Source organism: Diachasma alloeum, unplaced genomic scaffold, assembly GCF_001412515.2.
Source record: "Diachasma alloeum isolate Michigan unplaced genomic scaffold, Dall2.0 Dall_scaffold_00291, whole genome shotgun sequence".
In the NCBI taxonomy this organism is placed as follows: Eukaryota; Metazoa; Arthropoda; class Insecta; order Hymenoptera; family Braconidae; genus Diachasma; species Diachasma alloeum.
This window is the reverse complement of record NW_021680430.1, coordinates 123,954-148,337: the sequence shown is the minus strand read 5'-3', so window position 1 is coordinate 148,337 and position 24,384 is coordinate 123,954. Positions and strand designations below refer to the sequence as shown.

Sequence of the window (24,384 nt, the reverse complement as noted above, 5' to 3'; positions counted from 1 at the left end):
GTCGGTTTAAATATCCCTTTTTACCTTGAGATCTCTGTGCTGGATTATACTGGAAATCGGGGCTGTGACAAGGGGTTTTTATCAAATATGAATGAATAAATCAGTTGGTGATATAGCTCGGAATTTTATTTGATAATACTCTCTAATCTCGGTCGGTTTAATATTCATATTTTTCTGTATTTCTATATGCGAAGAATTAGAAATTTTAAAGAGTAATAAACTTTTATAAAATATATATTCTTAATGAAAATTATTCAATCATAATTAAACCGGGATTGTGACTCTTTGTCAACTGTGAATGAATAAATGAGTTGTTGATACGATTCCGAATTTGATTTGATGAATCTATCTCATCTCGATCAGTTTAATATCAAGATTCAGATGTATTTCAATGCGATTCACTTGTTGACTCGATTCTTTTGTCCGGGAGAAATAAATTCGAGCGATACATCAGCTCCAAAGACGGAAAAACACGAGTAAACCCACGCATTAGAAATCCACTCGTTTCCAATGAAAAAGGCTCGAGTGGTATAGCCCTCGCATAAAAGAAGTAGCCGCATTGTTCGGTGGGTTTTCCCTCTTGACCCAACGGGGGTGAGTGCTATACGCCGAAACGCCTTATTAGTAAAATGGACCATACGTGTCCCCCTCCCCACCAAATTGAAGGGAATACATCGGATGTTGATTGTAAAGGATCGATAGCTTATCGTGATTTAGTAATCCCCCCCTTTTTCATTCATACTCTTTAGACTGATCTTTAAAGCATCTCTAGATATGAAACGCTTCAGTACCAAATGAAATACACTCTTCACCCGTTACACTGATGTTGGAACTGATTAACCGAGGGGTGAGACAAAACCCTCACATTGCAGTAATCCCTGCAGCATCATAAACACACATCTTTACTCTATTATTAGGCAATATATGTAATTATCTGATGACTATAATTGAGCTTGCGATACATCTATGGGAACCATCTGACAACGAACAATTTTTTTTAATACACTCCCGAATTTACAGAATGATTTTGCAAAAATTAAAAAATAATTTTTTCAACAATTTATATTTTTGAAATGTACATGTATATTGTATACATACGTACACGTATAGTGTGAGCGGCCATGCATGGATTTACATATACCAACACATAGACATTGAAAGTAGAATGAGATCGGACAGCCCCAATATATAGCCTCGAACTCGTTCTTTAGTCAAACCTCCGCCCCTTTTCAATTGAGAACTTCAAACGCTCCAACGTTGGAATCATGATTGGAACGGCCGGCTGCTAAGCAAGGGGTTCTCTCGATCCCAGTAAACTGCATATACTGCGTGGATTTTCTCTCTCACTCGAGCCCATAACCCCTAGACGCTATCAGGGAGGGGAAAGGGGATGAGAAGAGAAGGCACAGGGGTAGTAGAGGGCGGTTCTCAGTCTCTACGCTCACCTCCTCCCGGTCCAAACGTGTATAACTCCCCTCTGACATCGCTCACCCGGACTCAACTCATGATGAAATTCCTAGCATTCAATCGCAGTGCCGGTCCCAACAAGCCGCGTATTGGATTGCCTCCATGTATACATGACATGGTTAACATAGTCCACACGTATACATGAAAATACATGACACTGGGGCTGCGTGGATATGTAGTCGTTGCCAAGGTAAGGGGATGCTGTACATCTGACGTTCTTGTACTGTACCGAGAAGCGGACATTGCTGTTGGCCGAGTGTAACAGTCGTTTTACAGCGATATCGATGATGGCTACCAATACCGTATATCGGCGGCTACAAACGAGATAGCAATGCACTCTCAACTAAATCCCACCAAACTCTAGTATACTGCAGTATTTGAAAATTACTCGGGGCACTTCCCAGGAAAATTGTCCGTCCCGTTCTCGAATGTCCAATGAAATTGTCAACATTTAATGATCAAATGTTTGATTTTATTAAATATTTGAAAACTTCAAAACAATTTCCTCCATTATTTTTTTCCTCATTCACTTGGTTATAAAATTAAACCAGTGCAAAATCCTAAAAACAAGTGGTTTCAGACGATTTCGATTTAAAACAAAACAATATCTCCATGTCGTATATCATCTTTTATAACCAGCATTAAAGCACTTGAATACTTCTAGTAACACGTGAAACTAAAAAAAAATGATAAACCAATTTGCTGAGATCCCTTGGGCTAGAGGAAAGTTGCGCGGCGCACTCGCTGCCAGTCCAAAGTTGAAGAGTCTTTGGTGTCAGCAGCAGCAATAGCTGTACCCTGTACCAGAGCACCGGCATAGCACCCGAATACTATTAACCCGGGGCTTTTCACCAGAAAGAGTAGCCAGTGCTAGTATACACCTCACGCTTCTCATTTTGACCCTAGCGTTTTGCGTATTTCAAGCGTTCTCTGTCGGCAACAACACCCAACCCTTCCCCCTTGCTACCTTCACCAATGAACTTGAGTTGCTGGCGGGTGAGATCAGATAATTAGTTACATAGCCGTGAGCTCTCGCTGGGTATAAATTTCTACTTTCATTGTACATTTCACGTGGATGGATCTTTTTTCCATGAAACTCGGCTGATGTGCCCACGGCCGTTTATAGGATAATCCTGAGGCGAATAGATTATTATTTGAAAACTAGTGGCTGAAATCAAAACACTTTGGTCTGCGTTTGAGGACGTTTGTGTCCCAAATCTGAAACACTTTTAATGTCTCGAATTAAGACGCCTTATTTATTTTTCCAAATACTTGATTCATCTTTTCTCAGTGGTCAGAGACAATCATTTTGTCACTGATAATTTTGGTTACAATGCGGATTTTACAAGGCGGTTGCAAATTTTGCAAACATTTTCGGGAAATATTGATCAATAGTGGATAAGCTTATTCACGATTTTCACCCCTCGGTCTTAAGCTGGGATTTTTATCAACGATTTTCGTATTTCATACAGCTGTGGCAAGGGCTGCAGACCGCCTCTAGCGTCTTTCTCTTCCTCGATCCTCCGTGTTCACTTTTTTTTTTGCTCCAAGAATCCTGACTCCAGATGAAAACCTTACAAATATTAAGAATAACCCCTCGGCATCGTACTACCTGCCTGTATTTCCAGTACTTGCGGAAGCCCTGCCAAAGCCGATTTATTTTTATCTCAACGTCTTCAGGATTTCTTATATTCTTTTGCTTTGCTTCACTTTGCACGCTCTTGAAATACTCCTTCGCCTGATTTTTTTCGTCTCTTGTGTCTCCGGAATAGCTGTCGTCTGAGTTCGCATTGGAATTACTATTCACCTCATCACTGGAGATTCAATTATAACTGATCTCACGATTAATTGATGGGATTAATTCGGGGTGTTGCATGTTTGATTACCATAGACAAGTTATCAAACAATTGAAATTTCTTAGAAAAACAAAAAAATCGTGGCTTCAGTATGCGGCATTAACCGTCTCGGGATTTGCATGAAGGAATATGGGGGGGATTGAAGTGAAAGAACAGGAAAACTCGAGGCTTTCAATATACTGAGAGGGTGGATACGCTGGACTAATCCTACAACGTATTATTTTAAATTTTTAAGTTTCTCCAAAATTGCACGAATAAAGTAAAGGCGTGAATTAGGCGACCTCTCTAGCAATAAGTAAATGAATAAATCAATACTAAATATGCCACCATTTTCATCAAATCGTTATAGAACAATAGAAATGGAATGCAAAAGAATGAAAAACCACAGCTAGCAAATATTTCCGTGTCCTTACTCTTTAGTTCGTCCTTTCAAGAAAATTGTCATCATCAGCCCGCGTGCATTCTAATGGCAAAAGAAAACTATAGAAAGCAGAGTTAAATATTTCTAACGTAGATGCCAACCTTCCTTTATATTCCCCGACCTGGCCAATGGCTTTTTCTTACTTATTTCCCCCTTTTCCTTATTCACCAAGTTTTTTGTCGCATGCTCCTCATCACATTGAAAGGATGACGCAGAATAAAAAAGGTATAGTATTGTACCTGTATCTTTTTGGGGACCGATTTTATCATTTCTGATGCAAGAACAAAAGCCGGAAGCTCATTATTTTATGACGGCGTCCTGCTTCGTCGGGATACTTGTCGCAATGTCTCATATTTCATTCTCAAGATAACAATGATAAGAAATGATAGTGGAGGATTTCAAGTCAATTGATCATTTTTGTTACGTCGAATGTAAACGTAAATATTCCGAAAAATTGTTAATCACAGAATGCAATTACGAGATAAGGCTAAGATTTTTTTCTATTATTTTTCAATTCAGGAGAGGATTTACTTGTATATAACATCATTTCATTCATTTGCTTTTCACAGCTCAATTTTTTAGTGGAGTGCGTTGCGGCCCATTGGAAACTCGCAATTAACATTAGAAGCCCAAATTTTCGAATGAAACAGAGAAACAAAGGGGAGAAAAAAATCCGGAAGAGGAGGAAGATGTCTAGTGAAAGGACCTTTTAGCCAATCTGACTAAATGCCTTTCAGAGGAAGTAAAAGGGGGACTGTGGTTGAAATGCCTCGTGCATCTCGGCTATTGGGTATCCGCGCAGTTGGTTCATTCACGTTGTGCCGATAGCTAACGCGTATCATAGGTATAAAGTCTAGATACAGAGAATAGTGAAGAAAAAAATTCTGGGAAGGTTTGGGTCGAGATGCAAAGCCAATGCCTTCCAACTCTTTATTTTTTTCATCCGCCTATTCGTTTCAGAGTTCGTATTTTGCCCAGAATATTCAATGAAATCAGTGGGATTCTTTTTGCCAGAGTGGACTTGACCCCCAACGATGCAAGTATCACTAGATGAGACGAAGAATAAGCGAGAGAAATACAAAAATTAATAAAAATTCTCCTCTATATTCTATTTTCCCTCACTATGCATTCAAGTTCACCCATTAACACTCTTTTTATTATGTCCAAATATTTTCTCCCTCACGAGACGAAAGAAGATGTCCTAGACATTGTGTATATTTCTACGAATGCAACTGGATGCCACGAGACATACATTAATAATTCTCGCTGGGACGGTTCCATTGTTCGTGAACACTGAGAGGAGAATATTTTATACCAACGTTTCAATTATCACGGCACTCTAACGATAGACATGAAGCTCACGTGCATACACGTTTTGAATTATTCCTGTTTATTCGTCTCTTGTTGCTCATTCTTTTACTTTTGAAGCTTCAACTCCGGTTGTTTCTATTCGAACATCGCACTTCACGTCCATGCTTCAGATATTCTTTTACATCGTGTACTTCATTTGAAGAAATTCAGAAATACCTGGTGCAAACCAGCAACAATGGCAAACAAGTGCCATTGTGTGGGAAAAAAATTTGCCACTGGCTGTTCAGATTTATCGAAAACTCAACACACGGATTGATTTTTCAATGTTTGTTAAAGTTATTTTTCGAATGTAATGGTGGCCTCTGTTAATTTTAAATGAATTGTGTACTTTTTAGAGATAAAGTCCATCTTCACGCGGGGAATCTTTGAATTTCTGTTATCGAGAATCACTGTTTATTATTGGAATGAATACCAGAACATTGAAAGCAGGGGGTTGAGTTTGATGAAACAAGCCGCACGCGATTCATTCATAAAATACAAAGTGAGTTTTCATCGACTCATCGGTTAGTTTCATTGAGGCTTCAAATGAAAGTATATAGATTGAATGTTGATGGCTCTTCATTCACCAGCATAATCCCGCATGTTATTTACAACAGCACACAATTTTATAACGCCATGTGCTAACGAAGTGTGTTACAAGCGGTAAATAAGGAACCTGTAATTATGGTGTACCGGTGTGTTGTGTGCTGCGACCACCCATGATGCACTGGGGGCCCTTCAACACCGAGAGAAATGAACATCTTCACCTTCGCCAGACAGCTCTGTCCTGGATCCACATACATATAGCGCGACAGGTGAAAGACCACGGGTAGGAGAGAAACTGGATTATACTCTCCTCCCGATGGGCGGTTATCAGCCACTGCCACCTTCCAATGCCCCAGGCAGTGGATTCAAGTAGATCTCATTCTCCAAAGGATCTTACATTCTTTAGCTAAACTTTTTGTGTGAATAACTGCATTGTAAAAACTAGTGGCTTCAAGACGCATTAATTACTGCAAGATCAGAAGTCTAAAATCTAGAATGCATGTCGGAATGTCTAATTTTCAGACACTAGTTTTTCCGATGAATGACTATACTTAAATTATTATCTACTCACTCAACTCTCCCAACTGATAACACGACTTACCTAGAACAAAAAAAAAACCAAATAAAAATAAAACGGTTAATTCAGGATTTCATGATTTAATATGAATCAAACAAAAAGTTGTGTATTCTTGTAAAGTAATTAGTGCAGCGTCCACAGCAACAGTACGTAATGGTGTTGTTGTTTGTCACGGGTAAGAGAGCTCAACACATACAGATACGTACAAATCGCAACAGGGGTTTCACATAATACACTGTGTGGCAGAGTTGTCAGTATATGTGTCTATTTGCGATACTATTTGTTGCCGATCCTGTTTGTAGTTCCCATGTTGACTCCACTATGTTCCGAATTAAGCACTGGTGATCAGTGCAGGGGAGGACGAGGGCAAAGTGTTGGTGAGGGAGAGAGCGACGGTGAATGGAGAAAGGAGAGAGAGAGAGAGAGAGAGACAATGTATTTGACCAATCGGAATGGATCCACTAATTGACGAAATTTCGTGGACTTGTGTTGATCAATGCGTGTTGCTGGTACGCACATTTAGCTTCTATATGCAACTATGATACTGCCTAGATTACACGGACGTGTTATCACTGTCAACATGTACCCCGTAATAACAGTTATTATATTCCAAGCCCCGTGGCAACCTCAGCGGTTGCAGCAAGGTAGCGTTACCGATCATGTGTGCATTAGTGGTATGAGAAATTGAAAAATTGAAAAATCGAGGAAAGAAAAAAAAATGAATGAATGGAATGATAGATACACGAGGCTCTGTCTCGTGGTCGGAGGGGAGCGGAGGGGTCTCGTTCTACCCCCAGTCTCTTTTCCCCGTATGTCACTAGATTTAACAAACAATGACGCGAACATCATATGCAGGTAGGATTATAGGACCCTTTTACGGTTTGGGGAAGGACCGTGATGAGCCCACCCTCGGTTATGTCCCCGATGCTCATTGTCTCTCCTCTCATGATCCTCGTCTAAGTATATGTAAAAAGTAGGGATGTTAGCTACACATTCGCCAAAAAGAAGGCGCACACACGAGGACCACGTTAAGTGGACAAAAAGTGTAACTGCATTGTCAAATAGGAAAATCCCCTACGGGACGTCGATGGCACAATAATGGGACAGATTATAATCTTGTCTACCCCCTGGGTACGCGCCCTTATTGGCCTTACCAATGGGGCACACGGTTCAGAGGAGCGCGTAGGTACATGCAGCACGTTTCCCCTTCTCCCCTTTACCGATTTACATGGCCTGTCTCTTTTGCTATCTTGTCCAATGATCGGACGTTTGTCTCACTCCTATCATAGTCACCACGACACGCTAAGGCCTAATTAAGTCCGTATAATAGCTACGACAGTTGTTCGCATTGTGCCCACGCGAATGTTCCACCCCTATTTAATCCTTGTGTATTTTGCCTCATCCTTTTTTCATCCTTTTCTTCTTTTTGTCGTACAATGTCTCTCACGACGCAAACTACCCACTCAAATTATCCTATATTGGGCTTTTCAAGTGGTCTTACAAGCGCTGTAAAAACTAATTTCTTCGAGACGTTTAATAGACAAGACATTTTCACAAAACAATATCTTGAAATATCTTAAAGTAGTTGAAATTTATTACTGAATAAATTATTGCATTTGGAAAAACAAATGACATATCATAATTTTAAAGTAATAAAAGAATGAATGCGTGTGTTAATATCTTAATTTGAGATACTATAATAGTTTTTAAAGGGTATTTAAATGGCTATATAGCGATTGTTCTATCGGTATTTTCCTAGGAAAAAGTGGGGAAAGAGGTGACCGTAGATGATGGCAAGGGGTTGGAGAGGAGAATTCCAAAAGAGGATGTACAGAGAGCAATAGATGGAGAGCGGCGGGAGGCTTTTCCAGCTCGTCGAAGCCAATTCAGACTCGGAATTTATCCTATCAATTTCTGCTCGGTGGAGTGGCAAAGAGTTCGGTAGCGTTCGTCGTTCGCTATATTAACGCTACATAGTGTGGCCTCCGGGGGCTCGAATATAACCCCCTATCCAGAGCATGTATACAATCCGTTGGTACAATTCTATGTCATGCTTACAATATGATACCTGGGCATCCACTGAACACGTACAGATCAGAGCAACGTTTATTGTTGCTCATACAGGCTATTCTCCAGTGCGGGCCGTGCGGGGATAATGTGAATGCTTTCAACTTGGTATTTATCTCATTTGCGAATATTTCCTCTGAATTGCAGTGACCTTTTCACTGCTTCGTCCTTTGCTCATTCGGGAATAACCATTTAATGAAGATTTTTTCTCATTTCTCGGGAGAAAATATGACAATTATTTCTCGCTGTTTTATTCCCACCAATTATTTAGGATGAAGTCAAAAATATTCTGAGCGTATTTTATTTTTGGGAAAATGAAAGTAAAACGAAGACGAGGGAGATGAAATACAGAGCTACAGATTAGAATAGGTCGGTAGAGCTCTTTAGGGTTAGCGAAGCAAATAATGCACCAGCCGGGACTGGTGAGTTACAACAGCAGTACTGGCACAGAGGTCTGTGCCTGATTCGCTTCGTATACTGTACGAAAAACCAGCGAACCGACCACATTGATCTTTACCAAAAACAATAGCCAACGGGAATTAACGCGCCTTTTCATTTGCTCTAGAAAAACCATGGACCTGTGAATGACTCACTGCTCCGTTATTTTTTACGTAATATGGGCAATTTTGTAAATTTTTCGGCATCACATTCTTCGGGTATTCCTGGATTTGAATTCAGGAAAAAAGTTGAAAATCACGATAGGTCGTAATTAAAACATTAAGATATTGAAACAGCTATATATGTCACCCCTACGACGATGCACTTTCAAGACTGGAGATCACTCATGTGAGAGAAATATATATTGGTGTGGTTTTGAACTGAGAAACTGCACATATACTGTACAATGCAAAAGCCGGAGTCAGTGAACACTTTATCAAAATTCAACCACCAACGTTATTATTAATCATAACTACAAATTCATGTCTACCTATACAATTCCCATATTACCTACGTATGTTTCGTAAATTTTCTGCTTGGTTTTGCTCCTCTGCGAACCCTTGAAAAATGCGTAATTCATCGAGAGGGCGTTTTTTTTATGAATATTCGAACACGCGCCAATGAATTTGAATGTGCATAGACGGCAGGGTCGCTAGACGTGAAGTGGTCGTCCGTCGATGTGTGTCCGGATGATTGAAAAATGGGGGTTCATGAAGGGGAGTCACTGGCAGAACTTGTGTATAAAGTCTGCAGGTACGCATATTGACGAATACTGCTAACACACACATTGTGATTGCGTCCTTGTAGACTACTTGAGTTTCTTGCCCGGGAGTTCCTTATTCCGAGTACCTGGCTGTATTCTATACAATACTGGAATTTTATTCCCTCTTTTCTCTCCAATCATTCGAACATGATCGTTTTCATTCTATTCAAATGTGAGGTACTTGATGGCAGTTTTTCCTGCGATATAATATCGCTGTTGCTGATGCTGACATTTTATGAAGCACTCAAGTTTGTCCTTTCAACATTTCATGGGGTGAAATTCAATTCGAGCAAATAACTTGTTGATGTTAACTTTTTTTTTTAATTTCGCTATTCACCATATTTTTATTCAAGTTCAGTCGTGGTAAACTCACATGAAATATTACATTATTATGTGTAACGACACAATTTTTTCAAATAATAAGTTGACTAGATATTGATTACGTCAAGGTAAAAAATAATTTTTGTTTCATTATCAGATCTAGCTAAATTTCATAGTTATGACAATTTGTAATTTATCAACTTTGTAATTTATTTATTCAATACCCCTTGACCTTCCACCTGGTGAGCAATATCGTGAATATTTTCCAAAATGCGACAAGAATGCCGCATACAGACGAGAAAAATTGACTCCCCTATTTTCAGCAGTTCCATTTGAATGGGAATATGAGTGTAGTGTGGCAAAATGGAGACGAAATGTGGGTGCCGGGTGTATGGAAAGTGGAAGAGACACAGACAAGCGTTCAGTCGACAGCTAATGCTGCACGGTGAAATATTCATCAGTCTGCCTGCTTGGCTCGGCGCCGTAAGGCCAGCCCACCCTTTATATTTCGTAATTACCCTTTCCGATTTTGTCGTACAGCCTCCTCTTTTCCACCTTTCCCGCATTTCCACCCTCATCCAGCCCATTTCTCGTCCCTCATTCCGCATCGCCACCCTTCGAACATAGCCATCGTCAAACCCCTTCCCCATAACATTTTCATCAGCGTCAAACTGTTTTTCTATTTTCACTGTCATTCACCAGTTGCCATTTTCAATCTCAGCGCTTACCAGATTCTGACGTAATTCATATTAAACTCTCTTCGAATTTCAAGACACAATGTCACATTTAATAGCTGCACTAAACTCCAACTTGAGAATGAAACTTCTTTGGAAGTTAGTCCTCCAATTATTTGAAACACCGCTGAGAGTACTAAACCATTCGCAGGAAGTTCATATTAAAAACGTAATAGTCTAACCTCCTCCACATGAATCTAAAAAACTTCTAAGACCAGACTTCAATTATATGTAGTCTTTTTTAAATTACTAGAGGCAGTTAACCCCCTGACGTGAAAAGCCTCCTAGGCGTACTCCAAGTGAGTACAGCAATGGCGCGCTAATTAGAAGTGAGAGAAAAAGAGAAATTCACGGCGGAGGTTCTGTTAAGCCGTTGAGAATTAAAATAAATCTCGTAATCTCAATTTAGGGTGAATAATTGTCATCTTTTTCATGACTTGGATGAAAATTTAGGAGAAATATTGAGATAATTTGGCAGTTTTTCGTTCGGCGAAGGCAACGAGGCCGAAAAGTCCCTTCACCCTTACTCACTAGGCCCTTCACGCATGGTTATGTATATATAGCAAGATCAAAGAAAAAAATTCTCTCACTAGTGCAGGCAATTTGATAAAAATAAATTTTACAGCATTTCGCGCCTCTCCCTTGTCTCCCCCGAAGGAATCATCGATGTTAAGCGAAAATGTATGAAGGGGAGAGTGTTCATGACCCCATCTCAAAGTTTCCTCTGCATTCCAACGAGCGCGTCGTTGATACGAGCCAGGAAAACATAACTTTGTGTGTGCCCTGTGCAAACATGAAAATAGAGGAGGAACGAAGAAGTTTTCCACGGGACGCATTCAGACGTTAAAGTAAACCGGGAATGTCACACATTCTTCAATCCCGTGACTTTAGGATTCCCCTACTGGTTTTGGATAATCGGAAAAGGATGAAAGGGTGAGGAAGAGTAGTTGCGTACAACTACTCGTACTTTTGTCCCTTTTTCAAGACGTTTTTGAGACACTAAGACATGAATTCTAGATTTTAAAAACTGCATGATATAGCTTTGTCACTGTTTTAACTGCGGAACATTTGTCAATAAATCACGGATTTACCAATGCTCTCCCTATGTGGGTGGCTTGATCTCTGCATTCGGGATGAGCCGATATGCCAAGTCCTTCCCACGATTTGATGGAGCATCAATGTATCTACATGCGTGAGTAGCCTACAGACAGTATTCGACGCGTACATAATAACTCAACACTGAGTTTACATGAGAACCGTGGAATTGTCAATAGGAGTTTGGTATATAGCCACCTACTCCTTAATCTACACAATGGTGCTCGAAGAAAAAAAAAGGTGAATTTAGGTAGAAAAAATGGCCGGAAGGAAAAGCCTGCGGCTTTGTAAATTGGCGAAGTTTGTGAACACGGCACAATAGAAACCGAGCCTTAAGAGGGGTATAACTCTGTTATCACGGTCCAGTAAGCATACGGTCACAATGTCCTTTTCATATTACCTATACCTTGGCTGTTACATGCAGTGTACTATATAGTGTACTCTAGCCATAGGCTACCAAATTCTCCACCCAACCTTCGCATTCATACACGTAAACGATTGTGCTGGAGATCCCCCCCCCCCCCCACCCCCCTCTTGCGGTCAACCAATGTCCAAATATTTACCTTCAATGTGTATATCCCACATTTGATACGAATGAACCCCTCTCTCTAACTTTTACCGCCATGCCGCTTCCTTTCAAGTCCGAGGAAAAAGAGGAATCGGTTCATTGGACTTGCGAGGTGAAATTTTTTTTCAACAGCTTCCTAGATAAATATATTCACCCAATCATTCCAATTCTTCCGCACATTTTGGGCTTCAATCGTCTGAACAAGTGAACCAACAGCACTTGATATCAACTATTGAAATTGCCGTATTAGAGTTCTCGACATATGAGGTCTATTTGACTAGTATCGTGTACACAAGATGGAAATCCGGTACGGAATTAACTTTGGCTCGTTTGTTTTTTCAAGCCACCGTGAAATCAGATCCGTGCGAGGGTTACCAAGTGCCACCCAAAAATATCTCAATGCTTTACAAGACGAAGTAAAACGACTTGGATATCACATCAACCGACTAATATTGTATTTGAGTTAAAAGGGGTAAGACCCAAAAAAGCATGTCTCCCCGGATTTCTCATGTTATGAAGCTGAGACCAGCGAAAGAGATGCAGGTACCCAGGTAGGAATTATATAGGCTGACGATGGAAACAAGTATTTTTTCTGTATTCTTTGGCCCGCCTAATGTCACTGAGATCCTCACTTGCCCCAAAAACGCAGAAATAAAATTTTTTTTTTTTCACCCCGAGCCAAAGTGTCGTATTTAGGCTTTTTTAGGGGGGGAAAGTCGACTTTCGCCAAAATCGAATTTTTCCGCCGGGTGAACGCTGATTCTGTATTCTTTGGCCCGCCTGATGCCACTGAGATCCTCACTTGGCCCAAAAACGAAGAAATAAAAAAATTTTTTTTTTCACCCAGAGCCAAAGTGTCGTATTTAGGCTTTTTTCGGGGGGAAAGTCGACTTTCGCCAAAATCGAATTTTTCCGCCGGGTGAACGCTGATTCTGTATTCTTTGGCCCGCCTGATGCCACTGAGATCCTCACTTGGCCCAAAAACGAAGAAATAAAAAAATTTTTTTTTTCACCCAGAGCCAAAGTGTCGTATTTAGGCTTTTTTCGGGGGGAAAGTCGACTTTCGCCAAAATCGAATTTTTCCGCCGGGTGAACGCTGATTCTGTATTCTTTGGCCCGCCTGATGCCACTGAGATCCTCACTTGGCCCAAAAACGAAGAAATAAAAAAATTTTTTTTTTCACCCAGAGCCAAAGTGTCGTATTTAGGCTTTTTTCGGGGGGAAAGTCGACTTTCGCCAAAATCGAATTTTTCCGCCGGGTGAACGCTGATTCTGTATTCTTTGGCCCGCCTGATGCCACTGAGATCCTCACTTGGCCCAAAAACGAAGAAATAAAAAAATTTTTTTTTTCACCCAGAGCCAAAGTGTCGTATTTAGGCTTTTTTCGGGGGGAAAGTCGACTTTCGCCAAAATCGAATTTTTCCGCCGGGTGAACGCTGATTCTGTATTCTTTGGCCCGCCTGATGCCACTGAGATCCTCACTTGGCCCAAAAACGAAGAAATAAAAAAATTTTTTTTTTCACCCAGAGCCAAAGTGTCGTATTTAGGCTTTTTTCGGGGGGAAAGTCGACTTTCGCCAAAATCGAATTTTTCCGCCGGGTGAACGCTGATTCTGTATTCTTTGGCCCGCCTGATGCCACTGAGATCCTCACTTGGCCCAAAAACGAAGAAATAAAAAAATTTTTTTTTTCACCCAGAGCCAAAGTGTCGTATTTAGGCTTTTTTCGGGGGGAAAGTCGACTTTCGCCAAAATCGAATTTTTCCGCCGGGTGAACGCTGATTCTGTATTCTTTGGCCCGCCTGATGCCACTGAGATCCTCACTTGGCCCAAAAACGAAGAAATAAAAAAATTTTTTTTTTCACCCAGAGCCAAAGTGTCGTATTTAGGCTTTTTTCGGGGGGAAAGTCGACTTTCGCCAAAATCGAATTTTTCCGCCGGGTGAACGCTGATTCTGTATTCTTTGGCCCGCCTGATGCCACTGAGATCCTCACTTGGCCCAAAAACGAAGAAATAAAAAAATTTTTTTTTTCACCCAGAGCCAAAGTGTCGTATTTAGGCTTTTTTCGGGGGGAAAGTCGACTTTCGCCAAAATCGAATTTTTCCGCCGGGTGAACGCTGATTCTGTATTCTTTGGCCCGCCTGATGCCACTGAGATCCTCACTTGGCCCAAAAACGAAGAAATAAAAAAATTTTTTTTTTCACCCAGAGCCAAAGTGTCGTATTTAGGCTTTTTTCGGGGGGAAAGTCGACTTTCGCCAAAATCGAATTTTTCCGCCGGGTGAACGCTGATTCTGTATTCTTTGGCCCGCCTGATGCCACTGAGACCCTCACTTGCCCCAGAAATGCAGAAAAAAAAAAATTTTTTTTTACCCACAGCCAAAGTGCCATATTTAGGCTTTGTTGGGGTGAATCTAAGGGGTTTTAAAAAATAATTTCAAGGCATGAGCAAAGTCTCGTACGTGGAAAAAAATTGCTCATATGATTGTTTGACCCTTAAACCCTCAAAAATGAAAAATATTTCGTTAATTTCTTCATGTTACATTAATTGAAAAACAAATGAGTGTTCAACAGTTTAAAGTCGTCCTTATGACAATATTTGATGCTGATGTATGGGTAGAATGGCTTCATCAGCTGAAACGCTCATGTTCTTCACCAAACTCACAACGTATTTGTGAAAAAAGTTCCTTTGTGAGTCTAGATTAATAAAACCAGCTCAGCCGTTGCGTAAAGCTCCAGAAACTCATCTACACACTATATTCGGTGCAGCTTTCTGCTGATCCAACAAAACTCAATTCTATTGTAGAGCCCCCTTCAGTTCTGTTGTCATCTCAATCATAATCTACCAAATGCCTACAGTAACAGCGGAGCTTCAACAATAGTCCTTGTAGAAAGTTTCGGAGGAGATGGTCATACTTGTCCTTGAAAATTTTCTTTCCGAAATAAAATCATTGCGCAAAAAATGGTCAGCTTCATAAAATTATGACCCTGGGCTTGACCAATTTATTATTTCCCTCAACCTAAATCACATTAGGACTCGTCATCATTCAATAAAAACAAGAACAGCGATAGAAAAGGGAACGATAAACCATTTAAGGCTTTAAGGAGTGAGTAAATGTAATGAAAAGAGAAGAGGAAAAGAAAATTATCGATGATTTAGTCATTCAATTTTAATCCCACATGAAATTTTATAAATAGGAATCACAATGATAATGATGTCACGTTTGACAATTTTGAGGTGCCAGCATTATATATGCGGCTGGTAAAATCCCTGACCTGAGGTAAAATCATCATAAAGCATTGGGAAAACCGGCAGAAAGGAAAAAAGGTGCGGTGAACTTCCGAGCATGAAACATAAAAACACCAGGGGCGAATAATAATCCCCAATGTCGATCATTAAATTGTTCCGGCAGTGGTTTGAACATTGATGAAAGGGGAGGAGCTGTGCGCACAACCAGTTGTACGTGGGAGTGTTTTCCTCATTGGGCAATTAACAGGGGCATTAGAAAATAATGAGGGTACACCGATTATTGTAAAACCACGCTTGTGTGGAGTTTTAATTTTTACTTTACAACAAGTGCTTAGCACAGGGCATTTGTAATACGATTGTTGCACTGATTATTTTCCCACCGTAAAGAATGAGATGAAGCAATCTCCACTCAATCAATTAAGGAGAAGAAAACAAAATAAAGAAGAATCCTCTGAACTTCGGTTCCACCAAATTGTACTTCTCTTGAGGTTGAATCTTTCCTAAACTGAGACACTACATGTTTTTGCAGCTACGTGCTTCGCGCTTCTCGCAACCCCCTTTCCCCTTTTTTCTCTCTCCGCTGAAAGATGCACGACGTGGTGGGTTCTCCACTGCTGAGTGATGTTAACGACCTAAATGGCCGGCAGATTCGGCTCGACGACGCGACATTGTAAATTTCTCAAACTCGCACGCACTACGTGTGTGAGGTGTGCCGCTGTTGCTCATATCAACCCCGTTTACATCTTCATTTTTGTCATTCTACTGTATTCGACAGCGAAAAATTCAATTTATGGAAGTGATTGCTAACAAATCGGAGGAAATAATCTTGAAAACAATGTCACCGATGGAAAAAATTAAAACCAAGAGAGATGAGACAAGAAAGAGGGACAAAGCAAAAGTTGGAGGGATGGGAAAGTAGAATTAAAGTGAAGGGGAGGTGGTGCCTATGTATGTTTAATCGCGATCGAGTATTCCGTTTGGAGGATACGATGAAGCGAATGAGCGGGATGAAGAATGTGTGTGTGTGTACCTGTCTGTGTATATGTAGTGGGAGGATAGTATAGAAGGGGAAAAGGGATGCGCACGAAGCGAACAGGGCTGGAGAGAAGATATAACCCTCCTGTGCACAACAGAGCACGGCCAATATGTAATTTCCCGTCTTGCTCGGCCCGTTGCACCCGAGCACTAGCCCTCCCTTTCCGCATACTCATCCCCTATACTCACTGACCACGTCTATTCCCTGCAAAACGCCTAGCCCGCCCCATAAATTTACAATATATATGTATTTATGGATTAGACCGGGGCAACACACACGATCTCGCATACATACATGTATTTCCATTCTTTTTTCAACGAAACATGAAAATATTTTTCAATTTCTTTTTTAGGATTTGCAGGGGAATGGTGGAGGTTGCCACTGCAAGAAAAACTAGTGTCTTACAGGCTAACTCTGTGATGATTGAAATTTCGAATAAGTGAGCACAAGCCGTGTTTTTCATTTCAAGGAAAAACACCCCTTGGGAATTTTTGATTAAACGGAAAAATAGTATCCCATCACATGCATTGGCAACCCCTCTCCCCTCGTGGTATATAAAAAAAAAAAAGGAAAATGACATAATATTTTCATAAAGACACGATTGATTCGTCATGGTCAAACCGATCGTCTAAAGACAAAGTTTAGACTGGGAAGCCTAGATCGTCACGCAATCGTAGACTACTGTGGCCACAAAGCATTTATGAAGCAAGGGGATGTAACACGAAAGATAACCGTTGTCATTACTAAGCTCGACAAATCCGTTGAGGATAATACGTACTTTAATCGAGAACTGGCGACACTAGCTGCCTTGTGTGCGTGAGGGAGCACAAGCCCTCATTGGAGTTTGAAATATTAATGTGTCCGACCGCCGCTCGGGATTATGTGCCCCGCGCCATCCATGACGTGAAATAACACTTCATGTTTCTGACTGAATCAGAACCAGAAACATGGCATATGTTGGCTACATATTTTGGGGTGGAAAAGATTCCTTCAACTCAAGATTTTGTGTAACTAAAGTTTATTAATCACTGGCAGAAGAACTATTTTCTGTTGTTTTTCTCTATAAAATATTGTCAGAGAAGAACTTAAATTTTTTCATCATTTTTAGGAGAATGACATTGGTCTCGGTTTAGGAGGAAGAAAATTCCATGAAATTTCAAATTTTTTAATAGCAGAGATTTGAATCGACTAATTGAAGAAAAATGTGCAGTTGCCATTGACTAAATAGTGTGATCGAAATATCTTAAGCCATTTGATCAGCGAATTTTCTCGACCCCCAGATTTACTCATATTTTATCCCACTTTCACGTAACATATTTTAAATCTTCATCGACCACGTGCAACGCTGAGACGTCGTCACGCATATATTATGAATGGTGGAGTATCAGCGAGGGTATGGCTTGGGATTTTGCAGAGAGCACAAGGATAAACCTAGCTCCTCTCTGGTACGACGTTATCTCCATGCAAATTGGAGAACAAACCAGACGACGCAAGGTATAGATACAACGTGAGATACTGTTCTCAAATGATACGCAAGCCTTTGGGCTTTCAGTGCTGGAGAGGCCAAAAAATAAAACCTCGAAAGAGTCCACCGAGTTTTCCCCCAGGCTTTGTGCCTCTTCCGTCTATGGCATTGGCAAGTGCACTGAGCGAAAATTGTGAGAAAAAGTGCTATACCTTCCGGAGAATGCGCAACTAGCTCGCTGCTTTTCAAGAGAACAAAACCTAATGAAAAAAACGTTGAGTGCAAATTATACTTTCGCAAGATTAATTTTTTATAGATTGAATCTGTACGCTGTTGGAAAATTACTTCTGAAATTTCTTGCAATTTTTAAAAACGAACCATCGCACATGCCATGAAAAATTTCATAGTACACTGTGGAGGTACATAAAATACTTACAAATCATTCAAATTGGATGCTAATTTCACCATTGAATGAATAAAAACATCAATTATACACCCAGTTGAGTGTGTCGAATGAGCATGAAATATTTTTTTTTTCAATTAAAACATGCCAAGTTTACCCACATACGATTGTGAATTCAGCCAGAATATATAATGCCAAGGATTATCACAGTGAAATAAATTCCTAAGTCATTGCTAATTCGTATAATGTTATTTGGCAGCAGTGCCGTGCTCAGGACTATCAAATGAAATACCATCTCGCCTAGATAAATACCATCTCGTAGGCAGTTGGGCTGTACACCAAGCAGAATGGTGTTAAAAAAATGAAGACCAAGTGAACATGCCGCTGGGAGAGTAAAACAGAGAGACGACGATGATACCCTCAAGCATATGCGAACCGACGTCTTGGTGTTAGGAATCACATTTTTCAAGTCATGCCTGTTAATGCGATGAACAGGAGAGAAAGAGAGAAAAGTCGTTTGGATATCCTCGACATTGGCGTCTGCATTGGTGGACGTTCCAATAAAAAAAATTATTTATTCATGATCAAGATTTAGGTGGTTATGATAGGATATCAGATGAACGGACAAGAGCCAGTGCACATGTGCAACAGAAATGAATAAGCGAATGTGTATCCAACACGTTCAACGATCCCACTACGAGCAAATTCCTCCTCGTTGGTATCTCCTCGTATCTCTCTGATGACTGCGTGTGCGTGGTGCATGAAAACATGTTTCATTCGTACAACATCTGTCTCCTTGTTGTGTATTGGCAGAGACCCAGTAATGTTGCGCATCAAGGCCATATACCTTGCTTGCTTGCTTGCTTCTTTCACCTTATTAGTTTTCTTTTGTGCGACCGCCCAACGCACAACATGCTCCACCCCTTTCTCTATAATATCAGCTCCCCAATTGCCCTATAATCGAATTTATTTTCAATCAGATTATCACACCAAAGGCCATGATACCAAGGTCATGGTACATCCCTCTGGAAACTTGTCAATTTCATTTCTTAGAAAGTTTACAAGTTACGGGGATAGTTATACCGCACACTGGCAGTTTCTCGCTTCCATTTATACTACCTCCTGACAATTTGTCTGGATTTTCGCGAAAAATATTCAACAAGAGATTGCTGGCATCGCTGCCTGGCATCTCTCTCACTCTTTCTCTTTTCCTTTGACAGTAGACCATACTATGTGATATGAGAATGAGAACAGCAGAAGCGCAAAAGCGGGATTGATTTTCGAACCAAAGCTCCGGTGCGGTGGTAATGTTGAAATTTTAATATTGGGATTTAACTCAACACCCGCCGAGTTGAAAGTAGAAATAAATGGGAGAACATTTCGAGTTTTTGCTTATCGATGTTTACAGATATTTCATTGTAAAGTACAGAGGGGGCTATACTTTGTACACAATTCTTTCCATGATATTATCAAACTTTGTTCGAGTTTGAAAGTAAAATAACAACGCGAACTGAGCAGACAGTGAATGAAAAAACATGTCCATTTTTTTTTCAGAGCTCATTTTTTACGTTATTACGCCAATGGCCACTGTGGCGTGTGGTAGTTCGTCCAGATGATTATGCTGTCGCTTGAGGCCAAGTTCTTCAGCACTGTCTTATGTTTCCTTCTTCGTTGCTTTCTCTCATCTTCTTTTCATTCAAATCTCCGACGAAACGAATCAGCCCTCGTGTTCGTTTAGTATTGGGTTATCAATGTATCCTCTCGACTTCGCAATAGTTGCGTTTAATTGAACTGTCCTTAAGGATTATATGACCTTGAGGGATTAAAATGACGAGTGGCGACAGCAGAAACAATCTTGTGAGATGAAGAACGAGACAAGTTGGAAAAATTTGACATGCAAATCCACTCGAAATAGCTGTCCATAATTCCGCTATCCATAGGTACAAGGAGTACCAGTGGATGAGATTAATGAGAGTGTCGACACGGTATCTCGAAGCCAAAGACTGTCGCAACATTGGCAATGTCTGCTGTCAGGGGGATGGTGTTCGGGATAAGAGAAGTGGAAAGCGTTCGATGAACGAGAGAGGGGCAGAAGCTCCGCGCGCCGTCCGTCAGTCACTCGTTCACTCACTTACTCGCTACTCGGTGTGTTAATTAGTTAAGGTTGTTGGTTGGGACTAAATTACACCTCCGGAGCTACTCAAAGGAAGCAATTACTGGCGTGCAACCAGAGGGGGACTTGCTTCTGGGTGTCTGGGCGCGCTCTCTGCGCACTCATCGCCGAGCTTTAGCTGAGTTACCTCTGTACCTGATGCCTAACGCCTGATCCTGACGTTATCAAGCGATACTCCACATTTGTCACAATGAAGGGCATTCACCGTCACATTAGGACACTTATTCCCGTTCTTTAAGACATTTGTGTTCTTAAATTCAAGTTATTTTTAGTATTTCAAATGTCGACCGTGTGGAGTTAAAAATAGCATTCGTGGAGCAGAATTTGAAGGGAGTTGGAAAATTAAAATTAAGCGTAAAAGAATTTGCAACAATAGTATAAATAAATGACTTGTGACTAAATAGTCTTCAAGTGTCTTGAATTGAGACAGAAAAAATGGCTTAAAATTTTGTGACATGTATTTCAAATACTATTTTTTTAACGTGTACGTGTGTAGTTGATTCAAAATTTAGAATACTCTTGGGGAATAAGACAAGCTGATGAATGAGTTTGAAATGTTAAAAATGAGAGATCCCCAGCAAACTTATTACAGGGAACCTAGATCAATCAAACGACTCAGCAGCCAAGGATATACCTGTTTTCTCATTTTAATGTATTGGTTGAAAGAGGAAGATGAATTTAGCGATTAGTCCATTTGAGTATGGGTATGTTCTCGCACCCTTCTTCATACCACTTGTGTCTACCCTCAAAGAAAAGTCTTCTCCAATCCTCAACTCGATGATAATTGCACGCTCGTGTGGTCGCGTTGATTGAAGATTATAGCTATTTCATCTCCTTTTTTTCTCTCTCTCTCTCTAGATGTATATGATATCACGCGACTCATCAAGAAGTTAACGCACTTGTAGTACAATATATGTATTATTGCGAAATCATGTCGATATTCATGGATTCCTTCGTTTCAGGGTGAATGAATAAGATAATTCTTCTTCTTCTTATGTGAGAGGAGATTGAAGGAAACTGATAGTTGTCATCCAGCTCATCCTCATTAAATGAATTCACACAATAGTACGTACCATGAATTCTCAATTCTCCGTAGGAATTGACGTGAATAATTGTGCAATGACAACAAAATCGATGGAACGATTAGAAAAGTATCATATGTCGGATCAGGCGATGAACGAATAATATCGATGGTAAAATAATGGAATAAAAGGACGGGTGTCTCACTCTCGTCGACCCGTTTTCGATTCGCAGAAAGGTTCGCTCCTTCCCTTTGTAAACCTTAGCTCACTTCTCTCTCACACCGTCGGTCATTCTTTGGACTGAATGCAATCGACTGAAGAAGAAAGGAACCGGAGAGGAAAGACCTTGTCCTGGACGCTGGATAGATTTATGTTGCTGCTAACAAGAGGCGCGAGGTTGTGGAACAAATATTATTCTGGCTGTTAACAAATGACCATCATTCGCACATCTAAATTAATTATCAGCAATTATTGTTCACTCGATAAAGTGTAGAAAATTGCCATTCTAATGGGAGAGCTGAGCTTTTTTTCCCTCAATTTCGCTGGATTTGGAAGGTGAGTACTTTGGGGATCTCACGAATACGAAAGGAGCATTAAAAAATCTGCAATCGCTACTCTATTGTTTGGCGACTCACGTCCCGGGCTTTCGATTTTTCCAGAGACCTCGGAGTGAACGCGCCAGGCTCGGCCCCATGTGGCGAGATCTCTACCATGAACCAGCACGGGCGTGGGACAGCAGGGCCTATACTATCTGGAGATGCCCCCCCGTTGCCCCGTACCATTTGACTCTACCCACTAAAACGTCGTAGAGTTCTCCGAATCCTCATTCGAGCTCATCTAAGCGACTGCGCACACTCTGTCTTTATGGCCTATTCCTTGAGCTTCCTCACTATCAAGACGTAATTTTTCCAAAATACGTGTACCTCCTTTTTATTCTCTACAACTAGAATGACCAGAAGATAATGGGATGTTTAGTATCACCATAAAAAAATCTAGATGTGGCCTATTAATTTTCGGAAATCATTTTCATCTCCCACTAGGTATAGGAGACATGTTTGTGGATAGAATTTTGGTACCGTCCGAAGTTATTGAACGATTTCACCGGCAATGAACCTTTTAAGCAGAATTTTTTTTTCAATGGACTTGTCAATTCCAGGAAGTCTCCGTAGAAAACTAATAACAAAATTGGTATTATAATTCAACAGCTGAGAGACTTCTCTATTGTGCCCAACAAACAAGAGCCTTCAACTCTTTAACGGATATGTCTCGACAGTGATTCCTTTCATTTTTCTCCCTTTTTTTCCCTACATTTTCACTCGGTGTTAAAACAAGCCTGTGGCGATGAGCGACATATACTGTGTAGGCTCTGGTGCACAATTCAGTGTTCAGTTGGCCGGGGGCTAGTCGCATCATCTTCGTTCGCCAATCGCGAAGGCCTTGCGGGCCTAGAACAATGAAGCGCACGGTCCTAGCCGGTTGTCGCATGGGCTTGATTTGTTCTAGTGTTCGTTCGCTCGTGCACTCGCTATACTCTCGGGATTATGCCCGGAAGTCTTCTCTTTATCCCTCCCGTCTCGTTTCTTCCCGCCCGCCTTTTTTTTATTTTTAAATGCGGACTTCGCTCTAGTACAGATTGTGATACGACGCCCATATTACGCGCGGTGTTAGAGCCATCGGCATATCGTCATCACTGTGCCGGGTGTCGGCTTCGTCGCGATCCCCTAGTGTTCTTTCACTCTTCCTCTGGCATTGTGTCGGCGCCCGGAGACTCAAATCAAGAGAAACGCCAAATGGAACAATCGCACAAACATTACGAAGGAGATGATGAAAAAAAGATGTGGAAAATGTATGAGAAAATTTTGCACAATATTGCGCATCGCTGTGAGATTAAATCAATACAAGTGGAGAATGCTGTGTAAAGGGAAAATACTTATAAACTTGACAATCCATGATCTTGTGCGAAGAGCGATGAGATAACAGAGAGGGTCGCTACAACAACATGGAGGCGAACTGTGGAGTAAAGAAAAGAGGGGGCAGTAGCGTCGCTGTCGCTCTCGTATTTTATTTACTTAAGACCAGTAGCGGACTCGGGGCAGGTAGAATTCCACAGCTGGAATCTTAATAAGGGTTGCCAGAGGTTCTCCTTTCGTAAATATCCTCTTCCTTTTCTCCCTTATTTTTTATCATTCATTTTTTCGTTTATCATATTTTGCTTTCAAGATCATTACAAATACAGATCCGATCAATTAGCCCCTCACGTATAGATATTCCAAATTTTTATTTTTTTGCTCATTGAAGTAGTTTTGAAGAAAATTGCGAACTAATAAAAAACATTTGCAAGTTAGTACTTTCTTAAAATAAATTTTTGAAAAATCACCCCTGAAAAAAAGGCGTTATCCCCCTTGTTTTATTATTTCCAAAAAATTTCATCACCAATCGGTAGCAAATTGTTTGAAGATTTTTGCGAGCTAAGAAAATTTTTCGAGCCGCTCTTTCATTTGAGCCAAAAAAAACATTCATATCTTGTCTGACATCTTTGCTACAAACTCGGGTTTTCAACTCGGGTTTTCAACTCGGGCCTTCAATTGAAGGCCCGAGTTGTAGACCCGAGTTTGTAGCAGCGATGTCAGACAAGATATGAATGTCTTTTTGGGCTCAAATGAAAGAGCGGGTCGAGAAATGGCGTGCAGAAGTCTTTAAAGATGACAAATCTCTCTAAAGATGATGTCTGTTTTCAATTGAAAAGCGCAATTGTGACAACATTTTCCAGTGGGTTCTAGGAGTCTCCCCTGGTTCAACACCATCTTTAGAGGTCCTAGCACGCCATTTCTCGA

At 40.7% G+C, this 24,384-nt stretch overlaps 1 protein-coding gene across 3 annotated transcripts in view; it reads right to left on the bottom strand.

Moving 5' to 3' along the window:
* Positions 1-24,384, bottom strand: part of LOC107039091 (protein pangolin, isoforms A/H/I/S) — an 81,828-nt gene that overhangs the window by 24,245 nt on the left and 33,199 nt on the right. The window contains exon 1 of one of the 3 annotated variants that reach the window (XM_015258552.1): positions 5,788-6,159. The exons of the other annotated variants lie outside the window; for them this stretch is intronic. The gene's annotated coding sequence lies outside the window, so the exon portion shown is untranslated. Of the gene's footprint in view, positions 1-5,787; positions 6,160-24,384 lie in introns of those variants that run through there. 3 annotated transcript variants of the gene reach the window in all.